The sequence below is a fragment of the Schistocerca piceifrons genome, unplaced genomic scaffold, assembly GCF_021461385.2.
Source record: "Schistocerca piceifrons isolate TAMUIC-IGC-003096 unplaced genomic scaffold, iqSchPice1.1 HiC_scaffold_943, whole genome shotgun sequence".
Taxonomy (NCBI): Eukaryota; Metazoa; Arthropoda; class Insecta; order Orthoptera; family Acrididae; genus Schistocerca; species Schistocerca piceifrons.
In genome coordinates this window covers 930,001-945,000 of record NW_025729216.1, presented here as the reverse complement: position 1 = coordinate 945,000, position 15,000 = coordinate 930,001, and the positions used below count along the sequence as shown (strand labels likewise).

The 15,000-nt window shown below is 54.1% G+C and overlaps 1 non-coding gene and 1 pseudogene across 1 annotated transcript; both read right to left on the bottom strand.

The window, feature by feature from the left end:
- LOC124772559 overlaps positions 1–3,098 on the bottom strand; it is a 7,470-nt pseudogene extending 4,372 nt beyond the window's left edge.
- A 188-nt stretch (positions 3,099–3,286) lies between these two features.
- On the bottom strand, positions 3,287–3,441 carry LOC124772601. Its single transcript, XR_007014092.1, has one exon. It is a non-coding gene; the product is annotated as a 5.8S ribosomal RNA (ribosomal RNA).
- Positions 3,442–15,000: the final 11,559 nt, after the last annotated feature.

The following is a 15,000-nucleotide window of genomic DNA, read 5'->3' as shown; positions in this document are numbered from 1 at the left end:
GCGGTCTTCCACTCTGCGAAAATCAGCGGGCCCACGAGAAGGGGAGAAGACCGCAGGAGAGGAGAGGCTAAGAGGGCTAGGCCCATGTATTGCGCATCACTCTCCCTGTAACTATAACCCAAGGAAGGCACCTCGCAGCAGCAGCACGACTACATCAAGACCGCACTTCGAAAAGCCAAGTCCGGATGCAGCCACACCGCCGCCACTTGGCCACCTTAAGAGAGTCATAGTTACTCCCGCCGTTTACCCGCGCTTGCTTGAATTTCTTCACGTTGACATTCAGAGCACTGGGCAGAAATCACATTGCGTCAACACCCGCTAGGGCCATCGCAATGCTTTGTTTTAATTAGACAGTCGGATTCCCCCAGTCCGTGCCAGTTCTGAGTTGATCGTTGAATGGCGGCCGAAGAGAATCCGCGCACCCGCGCGCCCCCGGAGGAGCACGCTAAGGCGGACGCGGCCTCGCAGCAAGGAAGATCCGTGGGAGGCCAAGGCACGGGACCGAGCTCGGATCCTGCACGCAGGTTGAAGCACCGGGGCGCGAACGCCGCGCAGGCGCGCGCATCCTGCACCGCCGGCCAGCACGAGGCCGACCAACGGCGAGAGCAGACCACGCCCGCGCTAAACGCCCGCACTTACCGGCACCCCTACGGCACTCACCTCGCCCAGGCCCGGCACGTTAGCGCTGACCCACTTCCCGACCAAGCCCGACACGCCCCGATCCTCAGAGCCAATCCTTATCCCGAAGTTACGGATCCAATTTGCCGACTTCCCTTACCTACATTATTCTATCGACTAGAGGCTCTTCACCTTGGAGACCTGCTGCGGATATGGGTACGAACCGGCGCGACACCTCCACGTGGCCCTCTCCCGGATTTTCAAGGTCCGAGGGGAAGATCGGGACACCGCCGCAACTGCGGTGCTCTTCGCGTTCCAAACCCTATCTCCCTGCTAGAGGATTCCAGGGAACTCGAACGCTCATGCAGAAAAGAAAACTCTTCCCCGATCTCCCGACGGCGTCTCCGGGTCCTTTTGGGTTACCCCGACGAGCATCTCTAAAAGAGGGGCCCGACTTGTATCGGTTCCGCTGCCGGGTTCCGGAATAGGAACCGGATTCCCTTTCGCCCAACGGGGGCCAGCACAAAGCGCATCATGCTATGACGGCCCCCATCAACATCGGATTTCTCCTAGGGCTTAGGATCGACTGACTCGTGTGCAACGGCTGTTCACACGAAACCCTTCTCCGCGTCAGCCCTCCAGGGCCTCGCTGGAGTATTTGCTACTACCACCAAGATCTGCACCGACGGCGGCTCCAGGCAGGCTCACGCCCAGACCCTTCTGCGCCCACCGCCGCGACCCTCCTACTCGTCAGGGCTTCGCGGCCGGCCGCAAGGACCGGCCATGACTGCCAGACTGACGGCCGAGTATAGGCACGACGCTTCAGCGCCATCCATTTTCAGGGCTAGTTGCTTCGGCAGGTGAGTTGTTACACACTCCTTAGCGGATTCCGACTTCCATGGCCACCGTCCTGCTGTCTTAAGCAACCAACGCCTTTCATGGTTTCCCATGAGCGTCGATTCGGGCGCCTTAACTCGGCGTTTGGTTCATCCCACAGCGCCAGTTCTGCTTACCAAAAGTGGCCCACTTGGCACTCCGATCCGAGTCGTTTGCTCGCGGCTTCAGCATATCAAGCAAGCCGGAGATCTCACCCATTTAAAGTTTGAGAATAGGTTGAGGTCGTTTCGGCCCCAAGGCCTCTAATCATTCGCTTTACCGGATGAGACTCGTACGAGCACCAGCTATCCTGAGGGAAACTTCGGAGGGAACCAGCTACTAGATGGTTCGATTAGTCTTTCGCCCCTATACCCAGCTCCGACGATCGATTTGCACGTCAGAATCGCTACGGACCTCCATCAGGGTTTCCCCTGACTTCGTCCTGGCCAGGCATAGTTCACCATCTTTCGGGTCCCAACGTGTACGCTCTAGGTGCGCCTCACCTCGCAATGAGGACGAGACGCCCCGGGAGTGCGGAGGCCGCCGCCCCGTGAAGGGCGGGGAAGCCCCATCCTCCCTCGGCCCGCGCAAGGCGAGACCTTCACTTTCATTACGCCTTTAGGTTTCGTACAGCCCAATGACTCGCGCACATGTTAGACTCCTTGGTCCGTGTTTCAAGACGGGTCGTGAAATTGTCCAAAGCTGAAGCGCCGCTGACGGGAGCGATTATTCCGCCCGAGAGCATCCCGAGCCAACAGCGGCGCGGGTCCGGGGCCGGGCCAGGTAGGTCCGTCATCCGGGAAGAACCGCGCGCGCTTGCCGGGAGCCCGAGCGCCCAAAGGGGCGAATCGACTCCTCCAGATATACCGCCGGGCAGCCAGCCAGGACACCGGGGCTCTGCCCAACAGACGCGAACCGAGGCCCGCGGAAGGACAGGCTGCGCACCCGGGCCGTAGGCCGGCACCCAGCGGGTCGCGACGTCCTACTAGGGGAGAAGTGCGGCCCACCGCACACCGGAACGGCCCCACCCCGCGGCGAGTGGAAAGGCAACCGGACACGACCCCGCCGCGGATTGCTCCGCGCGGGCGGCCGGCCCCATCTGCCGAGGGCGGAGGCCAGTGGCCGGATGGGCGTGAATCTCACCCGTTCGACCTTTCGGACTTCTCACGTTTACCCCAGAACGGTTTCACGTACTTTTGAACTCTCTCTTCAAACTTCTTTTCAACTTTCCCTCACGGTACTTGTTCGCTATCGGTCTCGTGGTCATATTTAGTCTCAGATGGAGTTTACCACCCACTTGGAGCTGCACTCTCAAGCAACCCGACTCGAAGGAGAGGTCCCGCCGACGCTCGCACCGGCCGCTACGGGCCTGGCACCCTCTACGGGCCGTGGCCTCATTCAAGTTGGACTTGGGCTCGGCGCGAGGCGTCGGGGTAGTGGACCCTCCCAAACACCACATGCCACGACAGGCGGCAGCCTGCGGGGTTCGGTGCTGGACTCTTCCCTGTTCGCTCGCCGCTACTGGGGGAATCCTTGTTAGTTTCTTTTCCTCCGCTTAGTAATATGCTTAAATTCAGCGGGTAGTCTCGCCTGCTCTGAGGTCGTTGTACGAGGTGTCGCACGCCACACCGCCAGCCGGCTGTGCACGCTACCGAGAAAGTACCGGTATGCGAACCGCCAGGCGACGGGCGCGCATCGCACGTTTGAGGAGACGCGGCCGGCCCCACAGGCGGCCGCGACACTCCCAGGTCTGCGAAGCGGGGCAAACGCCGCGCGCTTCAGTATACGTAGCCGACCCTCAGCCAGACGTGGCCCGGGAACGGAATCCATGGACCGCAATGTGCGTTCGAAACGTCGATGTTCATGTGTCCTGCAGTTCACATGTCGACGCGCAATTTGCTGCGTTCTTCATCGACCCACGAGCCGAGTGATCCACCGTCCTGGGTGATCTTTTCTCAGTTTCCGCCGCCTCTTTCGAGACGGTCGCATAGGCGGGAGTGAGGCGTGTGGCGGCCCCTGTTCCAGCGTTCTGTGTCCAACGGCCTCACGGCCGACGGGCGTCGTACGGCTCCACACCGAAGCGGACAGGCACTCGGGCGAAAGTCATTCAAAACCGGCGCCAGGCGCCAGGTGCCGCACGCCAGCCGCTCCAGCGCTTCAGCGCTCGTACCACACAACATTGCCGCTAGTTTTGAGAGGCACGCGTGGTTCCGCACGCGGCGCACGGCTACTGCGAGCCGTACAGGTAGCGTGTTGCGCGACACGACACGCACATCGAAAGACATGCAGTCTAGTCGGTAATGATCCTTCCGCAGGTTCACCTACGGAAACCTTGTTACGACTTTTACTTCCTCTAAATGATCAAGTTTGGTCATCTTTCCGGTAGCATCGGCAACGACAGAGTCAATGCCGCGTACCAGTCCGAAGACCTCACTAAATCATTCAATCGGTAGTAGCGACGGGCGGTGTGTACAAAGGGCAGGGACGTAATCAACGCGAGCTTATGACTCGCGCTTACTGGGAATTCCTCGTTCATGGGGAACAATTGCAAGCCCCAATCCCTAGCACGAAGGAGGTTCAGCGGGTTACCCCGACCTTTCGGCCTAGGAAGACACGCTGATTCCTTCAGTGTAGCGCGCGTGCGGCCCAGAACATCTAAGGGCATCACAGACCTGTTATTGCTCAATCTCGTGCGGCTAGAAGCCGCCTGTCCCTCTAAGAAGAAAAGTAATCGCTGACAGCACGAAGGATGTCACGCGACTAGTTAGCAGGCTAGAGTCTCGTTCGTTATCGGAATTAACCAGACAAATCGCTCCACCAACTAAGAACGGCCATGCACCACCACCCACCGAATCAAGAAAGAGCTATCAATCTGTCAATCCTTCCGGTGTCCGGGCCTGGTGAGGTTTCCCGTGTTGAGTCAAATTAAGCCGCAGGCTCCACTCCTGGTGGTGCCCTTCCGTCAATTCCTTTAAGTTTCAGCTTTGCAACCATACTTCCCCCGGAACCCAAAAGCTTTGGTTTCCCGGAGGCTGCCCGCCGAGTCATCGGAGGAACTGCGGCGGATCGCTGGCTGGCATCGTTTATGGTTAGAACTAGGGCGGTATCTGATCGCCTTCGAACCTCTAACTTTCGTTCTTGATTAATGAAAACATACTTGGCAAATGCTTTCGCTTCTGTTCGTCTTGCGACGATCCAAGAATTTCACCTCTAACGTCGCAATACGAATGCCCCCGCCTGTCCCTATTAATCATTACCTCGGGTTCCGAAAACCAACAAAATAGAACCGAGGTCCTATTCCATTATTCCATGCACACAGTATTCAGGCGGGCTTGCCTGCTTTAAGCACTCTAATTTGTTCAAAGTAAACGTGCCGGCCCACCGAGACACTCAATAAAGAGCACCCTGGTAGGATTTCAACGGGGTCCGCCTCGGGACGCACGAGCACGCACGGGGCGGTCGCACGCCTTCAGCTCGCCCCACCGGCAGGACGTCCCACGATACATGCCAGTTAAACACCGACGGGCGGTGAACCAACAGCGTGGGACACAAATCCAACTACGAGCTTTTTAACCGCAACAACTTTAATATACGCTATTGGAGCTGGAATTACCGCGGCTGCTGGCACCAGACTTGCCCTCCAATAGATACTCGTTAAAGGATTTAAAGTGTACTCATTCCGATTACGGGGCCTCGGATGAGTCCCGTATCGTTATTTTTCGTCACTACCTCCCCGTGCCGGGAGTGGGTAATTTGCGCGCCTGCTGCCTTCCTTGGATGTGGTAGCCGTTTCTCAGGCTCCCTCTCCGGAATCGAACCCTGATTCCCCGTTACCCGTTACAACCATGGTAGGCGCAGAACCTACCATCGACAGTTGATAAGGCAGACATTTGAAAGATGCGTCGCCGGTACGAGGACCGTGCGATCAGCCCAAAGTTATTCAGAGTCACCAAGGCAAACGGACCGGACGAGCCGACCGATTGGTTTTGATCTAATAAAAGCGTCCCTTCCATCTCTGGTCGGGACTCTGTTTTTTTTTTTTTTTTTTTTTTTTTTTTTAAAAAAAAAAAAAAAAAAAAAAAAAAAAATCTTTATTTCCTTTCATAATAGTTATACAATAATGACCCACCACCTTAATGATTAGTGGGTCCTACATTCCTAACCTAACACTAGCAGCTATACATTTTCCTTGACTTAACTACAGACAGTTCAACAACGATTTCAACTAGGCAGACTACTTCTTAGTTTACTATCTAGCATAACTCTAATTACTACTACTAGTTACTACTAACTGCCTGCAGCGTTACATTGTGCCAGTTAATGATATAAACCTACTTGATGCCCTGCTCATAGAGCTAATCCCTATGAGCGAGCCCCTGGCACAGGGCGGGCAAGGGTTAAATTATCGCTGCAGGTTCCTATCTTACTATCCTATTCTAATTAACTACGTCTATTTTCTAATCTATGTCAAAATCGGTGCGTGTCTTGATCGGGAGTTGCCCCAGTCCCCCTGGTCCTGGTCGTGGCGGATTCCAACTATAAGTCGACCTGTCCACGAACCGGCGGTATGGGATTGGGGCGGTGGTCGCATTCAGTGTTGTCTACTTAATGAAGTTCTCTCAAGAAAGTTGTCAGAACTTTGTGTGATACCTCGTTTACTAATGTATTTAGTCTGTGAAATGTTTCCTCCTGTCTTAAAAGGTCATAGGTGTTTGTGCTAGGTAATTGTTGTCTCAGTGTCCCGGCTACATCATCGAAAAGGGGGCACTCATAAACCACATGGTCAGGAGTACCCTCCAGTGCGCCACAGTCACACGCAGGCGTAGCCTTTCTCCCAAACCGACAAAGATATGTCGGATAGGGGCCATGACCGGTGAGAAAGTGGAACAATCCCCGAGTTGGCTTGAAGTACTTCATTTTCAATCTTTCCCTTATGTCTGGTAGGAACTGAAAGGTTCTTCTACCAGTTTCGTCCAATTCCCATATTTCCTGCCACAGGCTTACCCCCCTTTCCCTAATCTCACCTTTGTCCCTAACTGGTGCTCCTATAATTTCTTCTACCTTGGTAATAACCCCCTTTTTAACCCAGTACCAAGCTGCCTGTTCCCTAATCTTTATATCTAGGGGACAGAGTCCCATTATGATTAACAGGGCTCCTCCTGGGGATGTTCTGTAAGCTCCCACAGACCTTAATATCATATTTCTTTGTACCCTCCTCACCGTCATAGCAGGCATCACCCTCGTGAGCCTGTGAGCCCAAACTCCTGAACCGTAACCCATTATTGACGTGAGTATACTGTTGTGATAGAGTTTAATTAATTGAGGCGGAAGGTGAAATCTCTTGTGTCCTATGGTGATCAGATTATTTAGTGATTGTAGTGCTTTCTGGGTCACGGTTTCTATGTGCTTTGCGAAATTCCACCTTTCATCGATGATGATTCCTAAGTATCGTGTCTCTCGTCTCCTAAGAACGGGTATGCCGTCAATTCTCACGGTAGGGTTCCTTATCAATTGTCCTTTGAGTAGCAAGTAAGTCGACTTGGTCGGTGAAATAGTCATTTTGGTCCTGTGGCACCATAGTTGCAGTATGTCTATTGCTCTCTGTATTTTTGGTTCTATGTCCTCGCGACTTCGGCCGCCTACCAGCAGGAGGAGGTCGTCGGCGTAAGCTATCACCTCTAGCACATCATCACTCTGTTGTAAACTTTCCAGAAGAGGCTCCATGTGGATGTCCCAAAATAGGGGACCCAGCACAGAGCCCTGAGGGCAACCTTTAGTGATAGTTTTCCGGACTTTCCCGCTAGGGGATGATAGCCATACCTCCCGGTCTTCACAATAGCTCCTCAGACACCCATATAGCAGCCCTGGACACTCCTTCTCCCGTAAGCAGGAGAAGAGCGAAGGCCACCACAGGTTGTCAAAGGCGCCACTGATATCCACCATGATGCCAACCACATACTTACACGGGGCTGAGCCACAGACCTCGGCCGCTAGGGCGATTGCATCAGATGCCGATCGGCCCGGCCTGAAACCGAATTGCCTGTCGCTCACCCCGTGCAGCATGCGGTGAGCAGTCAGTCTGTCTGCTAGTAACTTTTCAAGTAATTTGCCGAAGCCGTCCAGCAGGCAAATGGGCCTGTAGGATTTGGCCTCTGCAGGGTCCTTCTCGGGGCCCTTTTTAATGATCACCACATTCGCAGTTTTCCATATTTTAGGGAATTTGCCTTGCCTAAGGCATGCATTGAAAGTGTGTGTGAGTGGCGCAACTAACTGTGGGGCTAAAAACTGCACTACCTCCGCCACAATGCCGTCCGGCCCGGGGGCTTTTCCCTTTTTTAGGGACTTAATAAGGGCAGCAACTTCCTCTTCAGAGAAGGGGAGGACCGCCACGTCGTTTTCATACCTATGAAGGTCTTCTTCACGTAATTGACGTTGCTCTTCGGTGTCCTCATTTCTATCATCGTCAGGCAACAGCGACTGGAGGAGGACCTCGGCAGTTTCCTGCCAAGATTCCGTCATCCCGCCCCCGTGCCTGAGCGTAGAAATCATTGTTGGGGAACGAATCTTTTCCCTTACCAGTCTATATGGTACGCCCCAAGGATCGAGGGCCAGTTGACTGGTTACGAAATTTTCCCAGCTAGTTGTTCTTGTCTTTTGTAGTTCCTTTTGAAAGTTCTCTTTTGCCTCCCGGTATAATTGCAACCATCTTTGCTTCTCCCACCAGACGACACTGCGCTGGTAGTGCTTCCTCAGTCTCCTGACTGACTGGCGTAGCTCCTGCAGTTCGGCTGACCATGGTGCCGGTGTGGCCGCCACGGCCCTCCTCCTGGTTGGTACGGCTACCTCAATCGCTCTTGTTATTGCGCGCACCAGTCCTTCTGCTCTGTCGTCCACGTTCATGTCTTGTCCTTCGTCTCCTTCCGGTAATGGAGGGATGTCGCACTCTCTGGCTAGACGTTCCCAATCTGCTTTCCTAAAGTTCCTTTGCACCTCCCACCCCATGGCCCAGCGGCACTCTCTGTCACCAATCATGAAGGTAATCAGATTATGATCACTAGTGGTGGCATTATCTTCCACTTTCCACTCCCGGAGAATGTTCACTGTGTTTGGCGTGACCAGTGTCACGTCAATGTTGGTACCCTGTCCTCCTCCAGCCACATAGGTGGGGGGATTTCCTGGTCTGTTTGCCACCACTAGTTGGAGAGCCATTATCATGTCTTCAGCTTTGGCTCCATTTTCGTCCCTAGTGCCACTGTACCACAGGGGGGATTTAGCATTTATGTCAGCAGTTATGATGATTTTGCGTCCCCGCAACGCCGTGGCTACACTCACTAGATGGTCTATATATTGTTCAATTCTCTCCCCGTACTGGAAGTACATATTAATGATGATAACGATTCCGGCAGGAGATTGTATCTCCACGACGTTGCAGTGACTATTGGAAAACTGTGTCAAGGGGGTTGCACGCAGTGCCGTGTTTGTTATTAGAATAGCCGCTCTGGGGGAATCCCCACTGCTGATAGTTTGCCATGTTGCGGCAGTGAACGCAATTTTTCCAGCCAGAGAGTACGGCTCCTGTAGACAGAGTACATCCAGTCTCTTTTCCACCACTTCCTTTCGGAGCTCCTGCATTACGAGTCGACTGTTATGTGTGTTGAGTTGTCCAATTTTTATTCTAGTCGTCACGGAAAATAAGTATGTATATGGTCATGCGGCCAGGTTTTGTTCCAGTCATACGCCAGTCGGCCGTTTGCTATTACTGATTGATTGTAGATGTCGTCCAGGTCGAATTTCTCACCTCGTCTTTCAAATACTTTTTTCAGTAAGTCCCGCAGTGCTCCGAAGTCAGTGGGGAGGTTCACCGACTTTAATTGTATCCTATCCACAGCCTCCATCACCGAGAAGGTTACCCTTCGTCCGTACTCATGTCCCACCCGGACCACATGACGTAAGGCAGTGGTCAGGGTAGCCGGCTGCTCCAGTCTTGCTAATTGCATTGTGTACTCTAGATTTGGGTACACTCTCACTGGGTCTACGGGTGGCAACCTGACCACCGGACTATCTTTGGCGTCAGAGTTGGCGGTGGAGCTTGTTATAATGTTATCTTGTATAGGTTTTGTGATTTTATCCGCCACTACCACAGGATGCTCTTGCCGTTGTAGATTTTTAATCGGCAGCGTCCCCCGGCATTGGGAGGAGGGTGCTCTGATCTCTGAGGGGAGCTCAGTTTGAATACCAATGTCCCTGGTGGGGGACTCTGTCTGTATAGATTTGTCAACTACTTGAATGTCTGGGTTGATGAGCGACTTCAGGAAGCTCCTGAACCTACTCGCTCTCATTGCATCCCTCCTCCTTTTGCTCGGGGATTTATGCTTTGGCATCCTGCATGGTATGCCGTTTTCAGCCATAATCTATTCGTGATATTAATCTTTGTTCAAGCATCCTGTAGGTAGGGCAGTTCCGTCCTGTGGCTCCACAAGACTTCTTGCCGCGATTCTTACAGGGGATGCAAACACCTGTGGCCTTACAATCTTTCCTGGTATGTCCATTGTCACCGCATTTGGAGCAGGCCGACCCCCTGGTGCAGTGCCTCAGTATGTGGTCCAAGTCGCCACAGTTATGGCAACGAGGTACCACAATGTAGTCTCTAGTATTAATTGCGTGGAAACCCACGTATAGTCTGCCCAGTGATGTTATTTTCCTCCACATTGTTGCAGAGACCTCGGCAACGTGATGCACGACATCCCGGTCCCGAGGTCCCGTTTTAAATCTTAGTTTGAAATTGCTTTTAAATTCATTTTCATCAATATTCTCGAAATTTTGCTTCCTTATTGCTTCAGACAGTTCCTCATTTGTCATTATGGTAGGGACATCATATAATATTATCAAGGGGTTCCTTTTCTTGGGGGGTTCGCATTTAACAACTGCGTTTAATTTTGGATTTTCAAGTAGTTTAGTTTTGTCTTCTTCAGACGCAACTTCTACTATCACTGAGTTGCGACTGGGTTTGACACGTTTTATCTTAATCTTATCTTTGACAGGGTCAATTGTGGTAGTCAGGAGTTCCTGAATCCTTTTGACACTCGTGTCTTTCCCAGGCAAGGTCCTAAGGAAGACCGCTGTCTCCTGTTTCTTAGTTGCCCTGTCAATAGCTTCTTTTGTGTTATTTTGTCTGGTGGGGGGTTGTGCAGCCACCGCCGCCCAGGTTTTGCTTGGTTGTTGTTGCTGTTGTCTTAGCCTGGTGTTTTCTTTCTCCAATTCCTCCACTCTTCCTTCTAATTTGGCATGAGCAATTGCCCATGCAGCCAGTTCATTCTTTATTTGCAATATTGCTGCCTGGCTTATCTTTCCATTTTTGATACTTTGCTCCAGGAGCAACGTAATTTTGGAATGTCTCCTCATAACTGTATAATCCTCCTCAGTCTGTCCCAGCTCGTCCTGTTGAGAGGGATCAGACACAACAGACACTCTCGAAGGCGCACGAATATCACTCGTTTCTGGTGTGGCCATTGTGTACGAGTGATAACAAAAGAAGTGGGAGCCCGTCTCTTGCCCCGGACCGGCTCCTCTGGCATGGGGGGGGGACTCTTGCAGCTCGCCCACCGACCTCGCCCCTAGGTCAAGGGCACTTCAGAGCTGCCAGGTTCAGCACGCCGTTGCCAGCGCACTGGTCCTCGTCGAAGGCCCCGTCGTCGACGATTTCACACGACGCTCCTCGGCAAGTGCACCCCGCACTCCGGAGAGGCGGATGCACCCCTCGCCCTTCGCCGCCTATTAGCCCGAGTTTCCACCTGAAGGCCAAGGACCCACTCCTACTCAGGTGGTGGGTCGGTCCCCCAGTCGTTCGGCGGTCTGGGCCCATCTAACCTGGCCCAGGCGATGTCACCACCACCTGGGTTTGGCAGAACACGCCCCGGTTACCCAGGGGCGCGGCGAAGCACCCTTGCCGACTCGCGCCGTGATCCCACGCCGACAAACGAGGTCGCCGGCATGCAGAGCACCTGCTGGTCTGTGCCCTGCGAACAGAAAGGGACTGGTGTTCGGTCCCTCGACACAGCTCCCCCTGTGCCACGCACCCTTCGCTTTCGCATCGGGTTGGGTCGCAGCTCTCCCTTTTGACGCAAGGCAGAATGCCGAGCTTGACGTCTGGCACCACGGGAAGGCGGAAAGAGCTACTTGGGAAGGAGAGGCTGTAAGAGACGCTTCACTTCCCCGAGTGAGGACTGCCGCGGCACGCCCGACTGGAAAGCGATACGCCCCAGTGCGAGCCTCCGTGCCTTACGGCGCGCCGGCAACGGGCGGGCCCGCGCCGAAACGCGCCGTCAAGCGACTGACCTCACGCCAGACTCGGGACTCTGTTTGCATGTATTAGCTCTAGAATTACCACAGTTATCCAAGTAACGTGGGTACGATCTAAGGAACCATAACTGATTTAAAGAGCCATTCGCGGTTTCACCTTAATGCGGCTTGTACTGAGACATGCATGGCTTAATCTTTGAGACAAGCATATGACTACTGGCAGGATCAACCAGGGAGCTGCGTCAACTAGAGCTGAGCAGCCGGCCGCCCGGGAGTGTGTCCCGGGGGCCCGCGCGAACACGCAAGCGTCCGCTCAATCATTCTGCAAACAGGAGGAGGCTGAGCTCCCCTGCACAATACACCTCGAAACCCTCTCAGGTCCCGGCGGCGCGCAGCGCCGTCCCAAGTACTTGGTCGGGTTCGAGAGAGGCGCAATCGCCCGGAGTTAGGCGAGTAGACGCTTTCGGTGCGACCACCCGTGCTCCCAACTGAGCTTGCCGCTGCCGACAGAGGCCCGGGAGCGTGCTGTCGTGGCATTGCCGGCGGGAGACAACACGCGCCACCTACGGTGACCGGCAGCTCCAACGCCAGCGCCACAGAAGGACAAAAGCCCCACTTGGGTGCCGAAGCGAACTCTCCCAGCACAGCGCACGCGCCAACACATCCGCACAGCTGCGATACAAACCACCAGCGAGAACCGCTGGGGCGACCGAGCAGCAGACGGCGTCGCGGCGCCGAGCGCCGGGCGGCGGCGCATCCTCAACGCACACAGTCCTCAATCGGACCAGCACACTGAAGATGTCCACCGCGCTTCGCACCGGGCCCGCGAGGACCTACTTTGGCCGCACGGCGCCGCGCGCAGGGTGCGCCGGCGCGCAGCTGCGACGCCTGCCGCGTCCGTCGGCCGGCGCGCCTGCCACTGGCCGCCCCCACCAGCCGGCTGTAGCGCGTGCGCCCACGCACCGCGCGGCCAGCACGCCGGGAGGCGCCCCCTCACCGGCCGGGGACGGTCCCACCCAGCCACCGCCGCGTATCGCTTCACACCCAGATGCCGTTCAGTTTCGTCGGCATGGTGGGTATCGCTGGAACAACCGGTTAGTACCTCAACCTATCGTCGCCATCACCGATTCACCCCTAGCGAGAACAACCGCACCACAACAGGTTACCATTTCTTCATTTGCGTAACTTCACCAGAAAACGCAGGCGTCCATCGCCATTTGCAACTTCAACGATTATTGCATGCCTGTGTCAGGTGTCACGCCACACTACGTCTGCCCACATACACGCAACAAAATGTGCACGCCTAGACAATACGTGGAAGGTGGCCCCCGTACGTATGCGATGTCCATTGCTCGAACGACTGTCAACCGGCCTCTGTAGCATGTCGCAGATATGGAACGCGGTGCACCATGCCATCACGGTGTGTGAGGAGAGACGACTAGGTCCGAATACATCAACAGACAGCTCATGCTGATCGCCATCCACGGCGTCCGTTCCTCCCACACGTCTCTATGGCGTACCACACTGCAATCCAGCTCTCATAGGGAGACGACACGTAGCTGCGTGCACAATATTTGCACTGTATGGTCCGCCGTTTTTGGGCGCAGTCGTTGTACGGTCACACATGTGCCACGATGTATCATTCAGTACATAAGGACGAATGTGCAGTACAGATTGTGGTTCACGCGTACGACATCAGCGGACAGTTGACACAGGCCGCACCACAACGTAGCCTGCGTACGTCGCATGCGAAGGGCATTGAACATGCAAACTTGTCACCAACCAGCTTGCGAAGGCAGGGGGCAAGGTGGGGACGTGGGGACGTGGGGAGGGGTGGGGGGGGGCAGCATGTACGTCCTGCTGCCATCCACATTACAGTGTACAGCAGGAGCATGTGGAAAGTCAGCAAGGCTTGCATGGTGTTTAACATGAAGCGATACACAGGGGAGCGGGCAGTGCGAGTAGCGAACTATATTGCGAGGGTTGCGGGTGGGCAACACTACACTAATTGAACGAGTCGTATAACAATTACAGAGCAGGTTTAGGCGACAACGTGGGTTACGTTAGCGGACAACGTGGGTTAGGTTAGGGGACAACATGGGTTAGGTTAGGGGACAACATGGGTTAGGTTAGGGGACAACATGGGTTAGGTTAAGGCACAACATGGGTTAGGTTAAGGCACAACATGGGTTAGGTTAGGGGACAACATGGGTTAGGTTAGGGGACAACATGGGTTAGGTTAGGGGACAACATGGGTTAGGTTAGGGGACAACATGGGTTAGGTTAGGGGACAACATGGGTTAGGTTAGGGGACAACATGGGTTAGGTTAGGGGACAACATGGGTTAGGTTAGGGGACAACATGGGTTAGGTTAGGGGACAACATGGGTTAGGTTAGGGTACAACATGGGTTAGGTTAAGGTACAACATGGGTTAGTTTAAGGTACAACATGGGTTAGGTTAAGGTACAACATGGGTTAGGTTAAGGTACAACATGGGTTAGGTTAAGGTACAACATGGGTTAGGTTAAGGCACAACATGGGTTAGGTTAAGGCACAACATGGGTTAGGTTAAGGCACAACATGGGTTAGGTTAAGGCACAACATGGGTTAGGTTAAGGCACAACATGGGTTAGGTTAAGGCACAACATGGGTTAGGTTAAGGCACAACATGGGTTAGGTTAAGGCACAACATGGGTTAGGTTAAGGCACAACATGGGTTAGGTTAAGGCACAACATGGGTTAGGTTAAGGCACAACATGGGTTAGGTTAAGGTACAACATAGGTTAGGTTAGGTTACACGTTGTTGTAAGGAAAGGTGTAGGGGGGGGGGCGGGGGCGGCACGTTCGTTGATAGTGATTATAGTAAGTGAATGCTTGTGACATGATGAGATTTGTCACGTCAGGATGCACCTTTGGCTTATTAGAGGCGGCGCTCCAATTCTATGCTTGTGTCAGACCTGTGTCTTTGACTCAGGTCATTGTTTGTGGGCTGTGACAGGAGGTACTATTGTGATGTTGGGTGCACCGTTGTATAGGACATGTGTGGGTATTGGTGCCTTATCTGCGCAATGGTGGATGTCGAAAGGGGGGGATATTCTATTTTCCGCATGGACCTCCTGGTCTGGTTGTGATAGTGTGGATTGTGTAATGTGGCGGAGAGGATGCACTGGATGTTGTTCCATGCTGGTGCTTACATATTGTATGTG